This window comes from Hypanus sabinus, chromosome 5 (assembly GCF_030144855.1).
Source record: "Hypanus sabinus isolate sHypSab1 chromosome 5, sHypSab1.hap1, whole genome shotgun sequence".
NCBI lineage: Eukaryota > Metazoa > Chordata > Chondrichthyes > Myliobatiformes > Dasyatidae > Hypanus > Hypanus sabinus.
In genome coordinates, this window is record NC_082710.1 from 15,249,436 (window position 1) to 15,263,873 (window position 14,438).

The 14,438-nt window shown below is 43.1% G+C and overlaps 1 protein-coding gene across 6 annotated transcripts in view; it reads right to left on the reverse strand.

The window, feature by feature from the left end:
- LOC132393950 (endoplasmic reticulum aminopeptidase 1-like) overlaps positions 1–14,438 on the reverse strand; it is a 38,579-nt gene that overhangs the window by 3,953 nt on the left and 20,188 nt on the right. For 2 of the 6 annotated variants that reach the window (XR_009512113.1, XR_009512111.1), the window contains exon 5: positions 9,106–9,391. The exons of 2 other annotated variants lie outside the window; for them this stretch is intronic. The gene's annotated coding sequence lies outside the window, so the exon portion shown is untranslated. Of the gene's footprint in view, positions 1–9,105; positions 9,392–13,035; positions 13,902–14,438 lie in introns of those variants that run through there. 2 more of the 6 variants (XR_009512109.1, XR_009512108.1) reach the window with 1 other exon arrangement.

The following is a 14,438-nucleotide window of genomic DNA, read 5'->3' on the forward strand; positions in this document are numbered from 1 at the left end:
CACTCAGCTTTACTTGCTCCATCATTGAAATATTCCCAAAACTCATAGACTCATTTTCAAGGACTATCTCATGTTCTCAATATTTATTGTTTGTTTGTTTATTATTATTATTATTTCTTTTTGTATTTGCAGTTTGTTGCCTGTTGGTGTAGTCTATCATTGATTCTGTTATGGCTATTATTCGATGGGTCAATCGAGAATGCCTGCAAGAAAACAAATCTCGGGGGGGGGGGAGTTCTATATGATGGAATGTATGCACTTTGATAATAAATTTACTTTGAAATTTGAACTTTGTAGGGCTTTTTCTTTGAATGGGTTTTATTGTGTTTCTTCATTTTGTAGCTGCCTGCAAAAAGATGAATGTCAAGGTTGTATACTGTATGCTTACTTCCGAAGTAAATGCACTTGGAACTTCGATGAATGTCTTCTTCACTGCCCCGTCTGCTTGTGCAGTCATTTTCAGTGAACTGTGCACTTGTACTCCCAAGCTCCTCTGTTCCACAACAATCATTAGTGCCCCACATTTCATTGTATATGGCCTACCCTGTTGAAAGTGGATTACCTAACATTTATCTACATGTTCCTCGATCTATCTCCCTAATTGATCAAGGTCTCTAATATAAAAAGCATCAACTTACCTACCTTCATCTTCTTAGTTCGTTCATTATGTGCCATGTCAAATGACACAGGTGATCATGGTCTTCCAATGAGCATGATCTTCACTGGCATATTTTCCTACTGAAGTGCCTTCTTCGGGGCAGCGTCTTTACAAGATGGGTGACCCCAACCCTTATCAGTACTCTTCAGAGATTGTCTGCCTGGTGTCAGTGGTCACATAACTAGGACTTGGGATATGCACCAGCTGCTCCCATGGCTCCAAATGATCCTGATTGGGGGGGGGGGGGCTAAGCAGCTGCTACACTTTTGTCAAGGTTGACCTTCAAGCTAGTGGAGGGTAAGAGCACCTTACACCACCTTTGGTAAAGATGTATGTACCTCCACCCCATCACCCTTCTTAGTTACCTCTTCAAAGAATTCGAACAAATTCATCAAACATGATCTCCTATGCAAAAAACCACACTGACTATTCCTGATCAGGCCTTGACTATTCAAGTGAGGGTAGATCTTGTCCCTTAGAATTCATTCTACCTACTTGCCTAAAGCTGAAGTCAGGCTCACTGGCCTGTACTTGTTGTCCTTCTCAACTGGGCGCAGAGTCTATAGAAGTGAGGCAATGTGGCTCTGATTTCATGGATACTATACAGATTACAGAGGAGGAGGTGTTTGCTGTCCAGAGGCCAGGACCTGACAAGGTGTTCCCTCGGACCCTACAGGAGGCAAGTGCAAAAATTTGCTGGGGCCTGAGCAAAGGTATTTAAAACATTCTCGGTGACAGGAGAGGTACCAGAGGATTGGAGGATAGCCAATGTCATTCCACTGTTGAAGATAAGCTCTAAAAAAAATTAATGGTAAAAAATGAAATCAGATCATTAGAAAGAGGTGACAGAGATGTTGAACCATTGTGGACAGACCTAAGGAACTGCAAGGGTAAAAAAGACTGATGGGAGATGTCTACAGAAACACCCCCCCCCCAACAAAAATAGGGAGATAGCCTACAAATTACAATGGAGGATAGAAAATACATGACAAAAGGGCAATGTTACAATAGTCATGGGGGATTTCAATATGCAGTGAGATTGGGAAAAATCAGTTTGGTGCTGGGTTCCTGCAGGGGCAATTTCTAGAGTGTCAATGAAATGGCTTTTTAGAGCAGTTCGTGGTTAAAACCACTAGGGGATTAGCTGTTCTGAATTGGGGGCTGTCCAATGAACCAGAATTAATTAGAGAGCTTAAGGTAAAAGAACCCTTAGGGAAAAGAGACCATAATATGATAAAATACACACTGAAATTTGAAAAAGAGAAGCTAAAGTCAGATATGTCAGTATTCCAGAGACATGAGAAAAGAACTGGCCAGAATTGATTAGAAAAGAACACTGGCAGGGATGACGGCAGAGCAGCAATGGCTTGAATTTCTGGAAGCAATTCGGAAGGCACGGGGTATATCCATCCCAAAGAAGTATTCTCAAGGCAAGATGAGATGATCATGGTTAACAAGAGGTCAAAAGCCAGAAGGCATATAATAGAGCAACAATTAGTGGGAAGTAAGAGGATTGGGGAGCTTTTAAAAACCAACAGAAGGCAACTAAAAAAGTTATTAAGAAGGTGAAGCTGGAATACGAAAGTAAGATAGCCAATAATATTAAAGAGGATACCAAAAGTTTCTTCAGATACGTAAAGTGTAAAAGATAGGCGAGAGTGGATATTGGACCATTGGAAAACAATGATGGAGAGGGAGTAATGGGGGACAATGAAATGGTGGATGAACTGAATAAATATTTTGCACCAGTCTTCACTGTGCAAGACACTAGCAGTATAGTGGAAGTTCCAGGTGTCAAGGATCATGAAGTGTATGAAGTTAGCATAACTAGAAAGAATGTTCTTCAAAAGCTTAAAGGTCTGAAGGTAGATAAGTTACCTGGACCAAATGGTGTACACCCTAGGGTTCTGAAAAAGGTGGCTGAAGAGATCATGGAGGCATTAGTAATGATCTTTCAAGAATCACTAGATTGTGGAATGGTTCCGGACAACTGGAAAATGCAATTGTCACTCCACTCTTCAAGAAGGGAGAGAGGTAGAAGAACGGAAACTGTAGGACAGTTAGCTGATCTCAGTGGTTGGGAAGACGTTGGAGATGATTAATTAGGATGAGGTCCCGGTACTTGGATGCACATGATAAAATAGGCCCTAATCAGCATGGTTTCCTCAAGGAAAAATCTTGCCCGACGAATCTGTTGGAATTCTTTCAGGAAATAACAAACATGATAGACCTCACTACTTATTATCCTTATTTATTGTGGTCACTGGAACTGATGTGCTCCTGTTATGATCCCAGCCCCATCCTTTATGAGAATCGCAAGAGCACCCGTTGGGGGGGGGGGGGGAACCAGTAGACCCAGGAATTGAGAGAGAGAGAGAAACGTGCTAAATTGCACTTCCCACCCGGGATACAGAATAAGACAACAGCGACTATTGTCTCATGGAGACCATGTGAAAAGCCCTCGGGCAAGGTGGGCTGGTTGCATCATCCCAACCTGATTGCCACCTGCGACCCCGTGAGGAAGTATAATGGAGAGTTTCAGGGGGACAGCCCCTCAGACGCACCAAGAAGACACGAGAGAGTGTTCCCGCAGCAGCGGGAAGCCATTCTGAAGGAAGCCACGTGTGTTAGATTCCGGGATTGGAATTTGTGGCTGGGATCACAGAAAACCGCTTTTAACTAACATCGGGGAGAGGAAACCAACGCTCCCCCGATTTCACGGAAGATTCATCAAGACTCGGCAAGTTCTTTCTCTTCTCCCCCAATCTCTCTTTCTCGGTCGCCCCACGTGAAACCCAGCGATTCTCAAAGGGCTGAGGCCGGCAGCCTTCTGAGTGACTTTTATATTTCCAACGGACAATCTATTAACCCCTAGACAACAGCAGAGCTCACTTCTTAATGATGATTATTACTATACCCGCGCTTTAGATTGAGTGTTGACGATGTGCACTATCTGAATGTATGTATTAACCCTACTTTTGTGTCCCTTTATAAATAAAACGTTTGAAAATAGTAACATCAGACTTCAACGGACCTCTCTATCTTTACTGCTAAGTTCTCCAGTTATGGGATTCATAACACTCCTCAATTGCTACTTCAGTTACTTGGTCCACCTTATTCCCTATGAGAAGGTCCAGTATTGCTCCTTCCCAAGTACAGTACTGTGCAAAGTCTTATACACACACATACATAGCTAGGGTGCCTAAGACCTTTGCACAGCACTGCATTTGTCAACGTGAAGTGGAAAGCGAGTTTGTAAATCTGGCAGGAGCAAAGGATGTTGGAAATGACAAGGGCGAAGCGCTGTAGGACAGGTTTGGTGACAAAGAATTGGCAAGGGAGGGGTGGTGTGTGGGTGAGACACCAGGTACAGTAACTTGGTTCCAAACAATTGGCGTATTGATCATCACAGATTGTCTCTCTGGTGCTTCCTGCTCCCTCCCCTCTCCATTCCCCTTTTCCCAACCATGATTCCCCTCTCTCTTTCCCCTTCCCACTCTCATTCCACAAAAGAGACCCCATATCAAAATCAGTTTTATCATCACACAAATACAGTGTATCATGAACACAAAGTACACTGCAGATGCTGTGGTCAAATCAACACGTACAGACAAGCTGGAGGAACTCAGCAGGTCGCACGTACAAACAAGGCCTGCTGAGTTCCTCCAGCTTGTTTGTACTTGTACAGTATATCATGATTTTTTTTTGCAGCAATACCGTGTTGTTGCCTGCACAGAAGTTGTTGACTGGGACCTTGGTATTGCAGTTATTGGCCTTTGGAAAGGAGAAAAAAGGATTTTGTAGTTGCTTTACAGAGTAAAGGAGAGGAACAGTGTAGAAAAGAGGGGAGATAAACTAACTCCTTTGCTCTTGTTCATTGGGTATATTTACAGCAGAGCTGGATAAGTACAGTGTATTCCAGTTAATTGGACGATTGGTTAATCAGGGCGGAAGATTACCACCAGTTTCTAACTCGCATCAGTCACATGTATTTGTGTGGCCATTAGACTATGCCCGGTATAGAACAAACAATTTTTAAATAGAATCAGTTATATGTGTTTCTGTTCAAAATAAACAGTGAATTTCTTTGTCACTGATAGTTGTCAAGAAATAAGTATTAAGACAACGCAGAACTGTTTTGCTCACTGCAGCTTCAAGCATTCAGGCTTGGAGACACTAGAAATGGTCAGGAGTGAAAACGAAACAATTTCACTGTTGCGACAAGTAAGAGACTATGAAGAATTTGAAGGTATTGACAATCAAATGTTACAATGAAAATGAAGATTTGAAGGATGCAATCATCAAAAGCATTGCAAGAAGGCAGCCCATTGTCTGCATAGGTATCTCTGCTGATTCTGTTCACTTACAACTGAAAGAAAGCATACACTGGATGAATTCCTCCATTGATAACTATTAGGAACTAGAACAGTTTTAAAGTAATGTAGTAGTATTGGTAATGTTCTAATTTGTTATGTATTTGATTTAAATACATAATTTGTCTTTTTATACTTTATTGACTATTTCCATGAAACTTTGGCTTATTGGGGGAGCCACCTATTTGGGCCAAAATGTATTGGTCATGATGTGACCCAACTAACTTGAATCTACTCTGGTTAATGAGTGAGGGTGTCAAAGTTTATGAGGAGAAGGTAGATGATGGGAAGATAAATCAACCGTAACTGAACAGCAGAGCAGACTTGATGAACTGAATAGCCTAATTCTGCTTTTATGTCTTATGGTCAAACTTAGAAGTATTTTAGGGCCTTGTTTGGAACTGGCATACAAAAATTGTTGACCAAAGGAACAGTAATAGAAAACAATAGTTAATAATATTGAATAATTATTTTTGTCATTGAGTTACCATCAATTTACTTTTTTAGCAATATCTAGTGGGGCAATGATACTTACAGTTCTATAATACTCGGTCAAGACAGTGAAGGCGCAGTAGAAGAACATCAAGTTTTCTCTCTCTCTCTCTCTCTATCCCACTCTCCCTTTATCCCTCTCTCCACCTCTCCCACTCGCCAATCCCTCCCTCCCCTCTCTCTCAAACACACACACACTCTCTCGCTCATTAATTCACTGCACTCTTTTTCAGCAAGTTCCACTATTTCCCTCATTTGTTTGAATGTATGGCAGTCAGTGGTCGAGAAAAAGACGAGATTTATGGGGCAAAGGGGTAGCTTGCTCACCAACATTGAAAGTACATCACTGTTTCTGCCCTTATCACCAGGTCTATTTAGAACAGAAGGTGTTGTCTATTGTCTATTGTCAAAGCCACACCTTACTCCACCCACCTGCGCCCATTCAGAACCATCTCCCGTCGCGAAGGAAGCAACTGAGCAAAACAGACTAAGTTGCGGCGGAGGACTCGGTCGTTGTCGTTCCGGATCTGACTGAATCCAAGGTAACTATAGTCCCGAACGGATCGTTTCCCAGAGTTCTCCCAATCCCGTAAATGTTTCGCCAATCCCCAACACTCCCCGACAGAGGCTTAAACCAAAAACTCGACGATGTCTGTAAATTTCTAAATATTAATTTGGAAGCAAGAGAAAACAGTTTTATTTAAGAAAGGCTATTTATATCCGGGCGACCAAAACGCCAAAGTCGAAAGTCGAAAATACAAGCGTTTCTGGCGACATCCTGATGGTCGGTTAGAGCAAAGACGGGCGGGCTGACAGGCGGGCAGAGATTTAACGGCACTGGGAATCGTAAATTGGTGCTATATAATGTTTACATCTAGACACCGTCGGATTTTTTCCTCAACTGTTGCCACTGAACAAGGACATTTTATAAGCTCAAATTTGTAAAAAAATACCTAATTGTCTTATCGATGTGATTGCAAGTGTAAAAAGATCGATATTAGTGCAAACAAACAGTGGATCGGTGCTGTGTGGTTAATCGTGCAGAAAAATGCGGCAATGTGGGTTGTAATTTTTTTCCGATCTGCGTAGTTTTGAAATTAAGAATTTAGAAATTTGGAAATTAAGTTACTTCACACTGAAAAGGGATCGATCTAGTCCTTCACGCTGGTTGAAGCGCGTCATACATCGATTGTAAAACAGAGTCAAACAACAGGATCAGGTATCCTCGCCTTATTTAGTACAACAATCTTCTGGAGGGACTCTGCGGGTTGAGTAGCGTCCTTGCGAGGACAGGAATTGCCTACGTCACGTTTAGTATCCAAACCCTACGTCGCTGGTTTCTTTCTTCCCACACAAATTCGGTCTGACTCACAAAAAAAATCTGAGGAATAGTTGACATTTTCTGTCTCAGTTTGGGTCCAGTTTTGTTGCAGCGTTTGGATCAGAAACATGGTGTGCGCAATTCTTTTCCCACACGGATGCTGTTCGGCTCGCTGTGTTCCTCCAGCAAATCGATTGTTGCTTCAGATTCCACCATCTGCAGTATTTTGTGCCAAACCCAAATGTATCATTTGCTAAAAGATACTTAAATGACAGTCCGTACACTGCCTTTAGACTATCAAAATAAAAACGGATTTGCATAGTGCCTGAAGCTCTAATTTGCAGACAACTTCTACACCTCGCTGACAATCAACACAGGTGCTCCTCAGGGACGTGAGCTTAGCCCGCTGCTCTACCCTCGGACCGTGCTGCTAGGCACAGCTCAAATGCCATCTATATATTTGCTGATGATACAACCATTGCTGGCAGAATCGCAATGGTGACGAGATGGCGTATAGAAGTAGGATCTACCACCTAGTTGAGTGGTATCGCAGCAACAACCTTGCACTCAACATCAATAAGATGTTTGTGAACTTCAGGAAGGGTTAGGTGAGGGAACATGAACCAATCCTCATAGAGGCATCAGAAGTGGAAAGAGTGAGTAGTTTCAAATTCCTGGGGATCAATATCTCTGAGGACCTAACCTGGACCCAAGATATCGATGCAGTTATAAAGAAGGCAAGAGAGACCCTATATTTCATTAGAAGATTGAGATTTGGTATGTGACCAAAAACACACAACAGTTCTACAGATTTACTGTGTGTGTGTGTGTGTGTGTGTGTGTGTGGGGGGGGGGGGGGGGGCTGCTACTGCGCAGGATCGAAATAAGATGCAGAAAGTTGTAAAATTATTCACTTCCATCATGGGCACTAGCCTCAAACGTATCCTGTCACCAGGTTCGGATATGGCTCAAGTGCGGTGTGAGAGACACTGAAACGGGTCGATATTTCACAGAATTTAACGTGAGCAGCATTAACCGGAAAAGAAAACAGTAAACGCTAGGCCAAACAGCGCCGTTAACGATAACATCCAAAATGGAAAACAAAGCCGACACTGCGGCTGAAGAGAACAACTAAGAATAAAAAAAGTACCGCTCGTCTTCAGAATCAGTTGACTCGGCAGTCCAATTGCTCAGGCAAGGCGGAATGCAGGTAACAACGTGTAACTATGTCCAAGTCTCGAAAAACACTACGACGCAATGAATGGAGTTAAGTACTATCACAAATAAATAATTATTAGCTGACTTAGCTGCCGAATCTATGGTTGTGATACAGACCCGTCTCGAGGCGCCATAGACCTGTGTCCGGTGGAAGTCTCGGATGAGAGGGACTTGTCCGAAATGGCCTTCAGTGATGCTGGTAGACGAGTGCCATCGTGTGTATTGCCAATATCGGAGCCAAAGGCTTCCACTTAGAGACAGAAACAAGAGCTTGTATCGAGGTAGCTCGACCAAGTGACACGGTGAGTCGAATCATTTTCAAAATAAGGACTCCCGGATTGGAGCATATCGGGAATCTGCTTCAACAATAAAACTAAACAGAATCCCTGAGTTTATCAAAACAAACTCAAACAGAAAGCTCCAGGAAAACGCATTACAAACAGCTAACAGCTCGAGAAAAGCACAAAGAGCTCTTAAACCATTAATAGCTGTTGTTAAGCAACAATGAACCAATTCAGGTGCATTAAAAACCCCAGAGCCCGATGCTCTCCGGTGCCCTGCACAGGACTGAAGCCGTCACTACAAGACCCCTCTCCCTGTAGCAGGCAGTTGATGGCCCAGGAAGACCTGAAAACGCGAGATCCGGGGAAGATTCGGGAGGCCGGGAGACTTGGGGATCCAGAGAAGCTGAGACGGGAACCCCAACAAACCGAGATCAAGAAACCTCGGGCTGGGCCGAGAGGAAGGCTAGGGAGTCCTGGAGAGGGGGAGGGCATTGAAAAACCCTAGACACATTGAAATAAGCCTCGGAAACAATATCGGGGAAAGAAAACCCAGGGGACATAGAGAAAAGTCCTTGGGAAACCTTGAAACCTAGAGAAGGAACCTTTTCAAATCTTGTTCAATGTTTTATCTTCCACAATTTTTCCCAGAGATAATTAAGATATACTCTAAATTTTATAGATTCAGACAGCATAGACAGGTTTCTTTCATCTCTAAGCTAGATGTTTAATTTGCTTCATGACAGTTCAATTTTCCCAGTCTGTACATTGACTTTCAACAAGGTGTTAAAATACTCTTGATGGGGTTACTTTATTTGCACACTTCAGCCAGGGATCAGCTTTTGGGGTAGGGCTCTTCCAGAATTTATACTATTGACTTGGATGATGAATCAATTGAAAAGCTTGCTTGAAGCTATTATTTGATATGCAGATCTGAGTCACGGGACCATAATTCTGGGAACCTGGTACTTACGACATGAAAAGCTTGGAATGGATACCGAAGAAGCTCAGTGTAGACTAGAGAAGCACTGTGTGTAGAATCAGGATTCTGGAATGAAGAGGCAAGACATACACTGAGAATAGAAGGCACCCTCTCCTCAAGCCAGCAATGTCAAAATGTCACTGTTCCAACTTTGCTGGGTCCATTACTTGTTGTAGGAAAGCAGAATCCATCATCAGGGACCCCACCACCCAGGTATCTTCTCACTGCTACCCATCAGGAGGAAGGTACAGGAGCCTCAGGACTCACACCACTGGGTTCAGGAATCGCTATTACGCCTCAATGATCAGGCTTTTGAATCAGAGGGCATAACTTAACTCAACTTCACTTACCTCATCACTGAACTGTTCCCACAGCCTATGGATTCACTTTCAATGGCTCTTCATCTCATGTTATCAATATTTGTTTATTTATTTATTTATTATTTCTTTTGTATTTGCACGGTGTATCTTATATACTAGTTGTCCACACTGTTGGGTGCGGTCATTCATTGATTCTATTATGGTTATTGGGTTTACTGAGCATGCATGCAAGCAAGTGAATCTTGGGGTTGAATACGGTGCTTAATGTACTTTAAGAATAAATTTACTTTGAATATTGTTATGCAGTTCCTGCAAAGAACAAAGCAGCTATTTCATTGACTTATGCATGCCCCAGGGAGACAGACAAATGGGTCACAGTCAGAAAGGGGAAGGGGAAGAGTCAGGTACTAGACAGTAGTCCTGTGGCTGTACCCCTTGACAGTAAGTACTCCTGTTTGAGTACTGTTGGGGGGCTGGGGGGGGGGAGACAACCTACCTGGGGGAAGCGACAGTGGCCGTGCCTCTGGCACAGAATCTGTGCCTCTGGCTCAGAAAGGTAGGGAAGGGAAGAGGAAGGAAGTGGAAGGCCTGTGGACACAAGAAAGAAACTCTTATGGTAGTTTGCCTCTCAGGTGCCAGGGTCCGGGATGTTTCAGATTGTGTCCAAGATATCCTGCCGTGGGAGGGAGAACAGCCAGAGGTCATGGTACATATTGGTACCAATGACATAGGTAGGAAAAGAGAAGAAGTCCTGAAAATGGAATACAGGGAGTTAGGAAGTAAGTTGAGAGGCAGGACTGCAAAGATAGTAATCTCAGGATTACTACTTGTGCTATGTGACAGTGAGTATAGGAATAGAATGAGGCGGAGGATAAATGTGTGGCTAAGGGATTGGAGCAGGGGGCAGGGATTCAGATTTCTGGATCACTGGGACATCTTTTGGGGCAGGTGTGACCTGTATGAAAAGGTTGAGTTGCACTTGAATCCCGGGGGACTAATATCTGGTGGGGAGGTTTGCTAAGGCTACTGGGGGCGGGGGGGGCAGGTGTTTAACCAAGAATTGTTGGGGATGGGAACCGAACTGAAGAGACTGGGGAAGAGGTTAGCTCACAAATAGAGAAAGCTTGTGGACAGTGCGAGAGGGAGGATAGGCAGGTGATTGAGAAATGACGCAGTCAGACCAAAGGCTTGAGATGTGTCTACTTTAACGCAAGAAGTGTTGTGAACAAAGTGGATGAGCTTAGAGCGTGGATCAGTACTTGGAGCTATGATGTGGTGGCCATTACAGAGACTTGGATGGCTCAAGGACAGGAATGGTTACTTCAAGTGCCGGGTTTTAAATGTTTCAGAAAGGACAGGGAGTGAAGCAAAAGAGGTGGGGGTGTGGCACTGTTGATCAGAGATAGTGTCACAGATACAGAAAAGGAGGAGGACATGGAGGGATTGTCTACGGAGTCTCTGTGGGTGGAGATTATGAACAGGAAGGGGTCGATAAATTTACTGGGTAGTTTTTTATAGGCCACCCAATAGTAACAAGGTTATCGAGGAGCAGATAGGGAAACAGATCCCGGAAAGGTGTAATAATAACAGAGTTGTCGTGACGGGAGATTTTAATTTCCCAAATATCAATTGGTATCTCCCTAGAGCAAAGGGTTTAGATGAGGTGGAGTTTGTTAGGTGTGTTCAGGAAGGTTTCTTGACATAGTATGTAGATAAGCCTACAAGAGGAGAGGCTGTACTTGATTTGGTATTGAGAAATGAACCTGGTTAGGCATCAGATCTCTCAGTGGGACAGTATTTTGGAGATAGTGATCATAATTCTATCTCCTTTACAATAGCATTGGAGAGAGATAGGAACAGACAGGTTAGAAAAGTGTTTAATTGGAGTAAGGGGAATTGTAAAGCTATCAGGCAGGAAATTGGAGGCTTAAATTGGAAACAGAGGTTCTCAGGGGAAAGTACGGAAGAAATGTGGCAAATAACCAGGAGATATTTGTGTGGAGTTCTGTATAGGTACGTTCCAATGAGACAGGGAAGTTGTGGTAGGGTACAGGAACCATGGTGTACAAAGGCTGCAATAAATCTAATCAAGAAGAAAAGAAAAGCTTACAAAAGGTTCAGAGAGCTAGGTAATGTTAGAGATCTAGAAGATTATAAAGCTAATAGGGAGAAGCTTAAGAAGGAAACTAGGAGAGACAGAAGGGGCCATGAGAATGCCTTGGCTGGCAGAAATAAGGAAAACCCCAAAGCATTCTACAAGTATTTGAAGAGGAAGAGGATAAGACATGAAAGAATAGGACCTATCAAGTGTGACAGTGAGAAAATGTATATGGAACTGAAGGAAATAGCAGAGGTATTTAATGAATACTTAAGTATTCACAATGGAAAAGGATCTTGGAGTTTGTAGTGATGATTTGCAGCAGTCTGAAAAGCTTGAGCAAATAGATATTATGAAAGAGGATGTGCTGGAGCTTTTGCAAAGCATCAGGTTGGATATGTTGCCATAACCGTACGAAATGTACCCCAGTCTACTGTGGGAGATGAGGTAGGAGATTGCAGAGCCTCTGGTGATGATCTTTGCATTATCATTGGGGACGGGAGAGGTTCAGGAGGATTGGAGTGTTGCAGATGTTGATCCATTATTCAAGAAAGGGAGCGGAAATAGCCCAGGAAATTATAGACCAGTGAGTCTTACATCAGTGGTTGGTAAATTGATGGAGAAGATCCTGACAGGCAGGATTTATGAACATTTGGAGAGGTATATGATTAGGAGTAGTCAGCATGGCTTTGGCAAAGGCAGGTTGTGCCTTACGATCCTGATTAATTTTTTTCAGGATGTGACTAAAGACATTGATGTGGGAAGAGCAGTAGATGTAGTGTATATGGATCTCAGCAAGGCAATTGATAAGGTACCCCATGCAAGGCTTATTGAGAAAGTAAGAAGGCATGGGATCCAAGGGGACATTGCTTTGTGGATCCAGAACTGACTTGCGCACAGAAGGCAAAGAGTGGTTGCAGATGGATCATATTCTGCATGGAGGTCGGTCACCAGTGGGGTGCCTCAGGGATCTGTTCTGGGACCCCTATTCTTCATGATTTTCAAAAATGACCTGGATGAGGAAGTGGAGGGATGGGTTAGTAAGTTTGCTGATGACACAAATGTTGAAGGTTTTGTGGATAGTGTGGAGAGCTGTCAGAGGTTGCAGTGGGACTTTGATAGGATGTAAAACTGAGCTGAGAAGTGGCAGATGGAGTTCAGCCGAGATAAGTGTGAAGTAGTTAAATTTGGTAGGTCAAATATGATGGCAGAATAGATTAATAATGGTGTCACGTACCCCGTGACTGGTTACCAAACCAGCAGAAATGGAATGATATGTTGGAGTCTGGTGGTACTATAACTAAATGTGTTTATTAGTAAACTAAGTAATACAGTACAATAAATTGCAAATATACATATAACACAGGTTAGCAATGATATATACAGAAGTGTGAGAATAAGAATCAAAACCAAGCTCTATCAAAGTCTAGGGGTAAATGAATAGTCTTAAGATGATGCAGAGTTTAGTTCAGTTCAGTTTAAGGCGAGGTAGTTGCTGTTGTACTGTTGGAGAGAGAGAGAGAGAGAGAGAGAGAGCGAGTGAGAGATGAGCAGCTGCAGCAGGCAAACCTTCCGTTGTCTTCTTGTTCTGTTGAGGTCACCGACTGTGACCCCTCAGTTCCCGGCCAGACCATTCTCCAGTGGTGAGCTTGTCACCCAGGCGAGGGTGGACACACACACAAGCCCCCACCGGTCTGCCTTCACACACTGTGAGCCGCTGATCAGTCCTCCAAGCCCCCACCTTCCTGTGTGTGCACAACACTCTTTCAGTGTCCCGTGGTGTGTCTGCCGGTGTCTCAGCAGACCTGCTTTTATCTCCCCGGCCAGGGTGCCAGCCATCCATCAACTGACCATGTCTGTGTCCATCAAACAAGGCCACTCCTTGCTGTCTCAGCAAGAATGTTAACGAGCAAAGAAGAGGGGTCCTTGTAGTAAAGGTAAATAATCGGTGAAGAAGCCATAATATTAAATCATCCATGGAGTCATAACTTTAAATCTTTGTCTCTCTCTCTCTCTCACACCTGCAGCAGGATGCCTACCACCTCTTTATCTCTCTCTCTCATTAGCAGCATAGTTCACAGGGGGGTTAACTCTGGACTCCATCTCCATCTGGTTTTCTCATCACACATAACACCCCCACCCTTAAAAAGAATTTTTACTGGGGAAAAAATTCAATAGTAAGGCACATTACAGAGTTTAATATAATACAGAAGTAGTCATTAACCAACAGAGTAACACAGATATAATTTCAAATCTAACACCTAGATAAACAATCAGCAATTACATTGTCAGTCCCCTTTACATGTTGTATCTTTATATCAAATTCTTGTAACATCAGACTCCAACTTAGTAACTGTCTATTCCTATCCTTCATGTTAGTCAAAAATACCAATGTGTTGTGATCAGTATAGACTATCAGTGGCTTCTGTGCCAGACAAATGTAAACCTCAAAATGCTGTAATGCCAGAATAAGTGACAGTAATTCTTTTTCTTACAGTGGAATAATTTCTCTGCTGCACATTGAACTTCCTAGAGAAATATGCCACTGGGTGTTCAATTTCGTCCTCAGCTCTCTGCAGTAACACTGCCCCTGCAGCCTCATCACTTGCGTCAGTTGCCAGGGAGAAAGATTTCGAAAAGTCAGGTTTTATGTTCATGCTAACACAGGGTGGTAGCATAAAATAGTTTTCAGCCT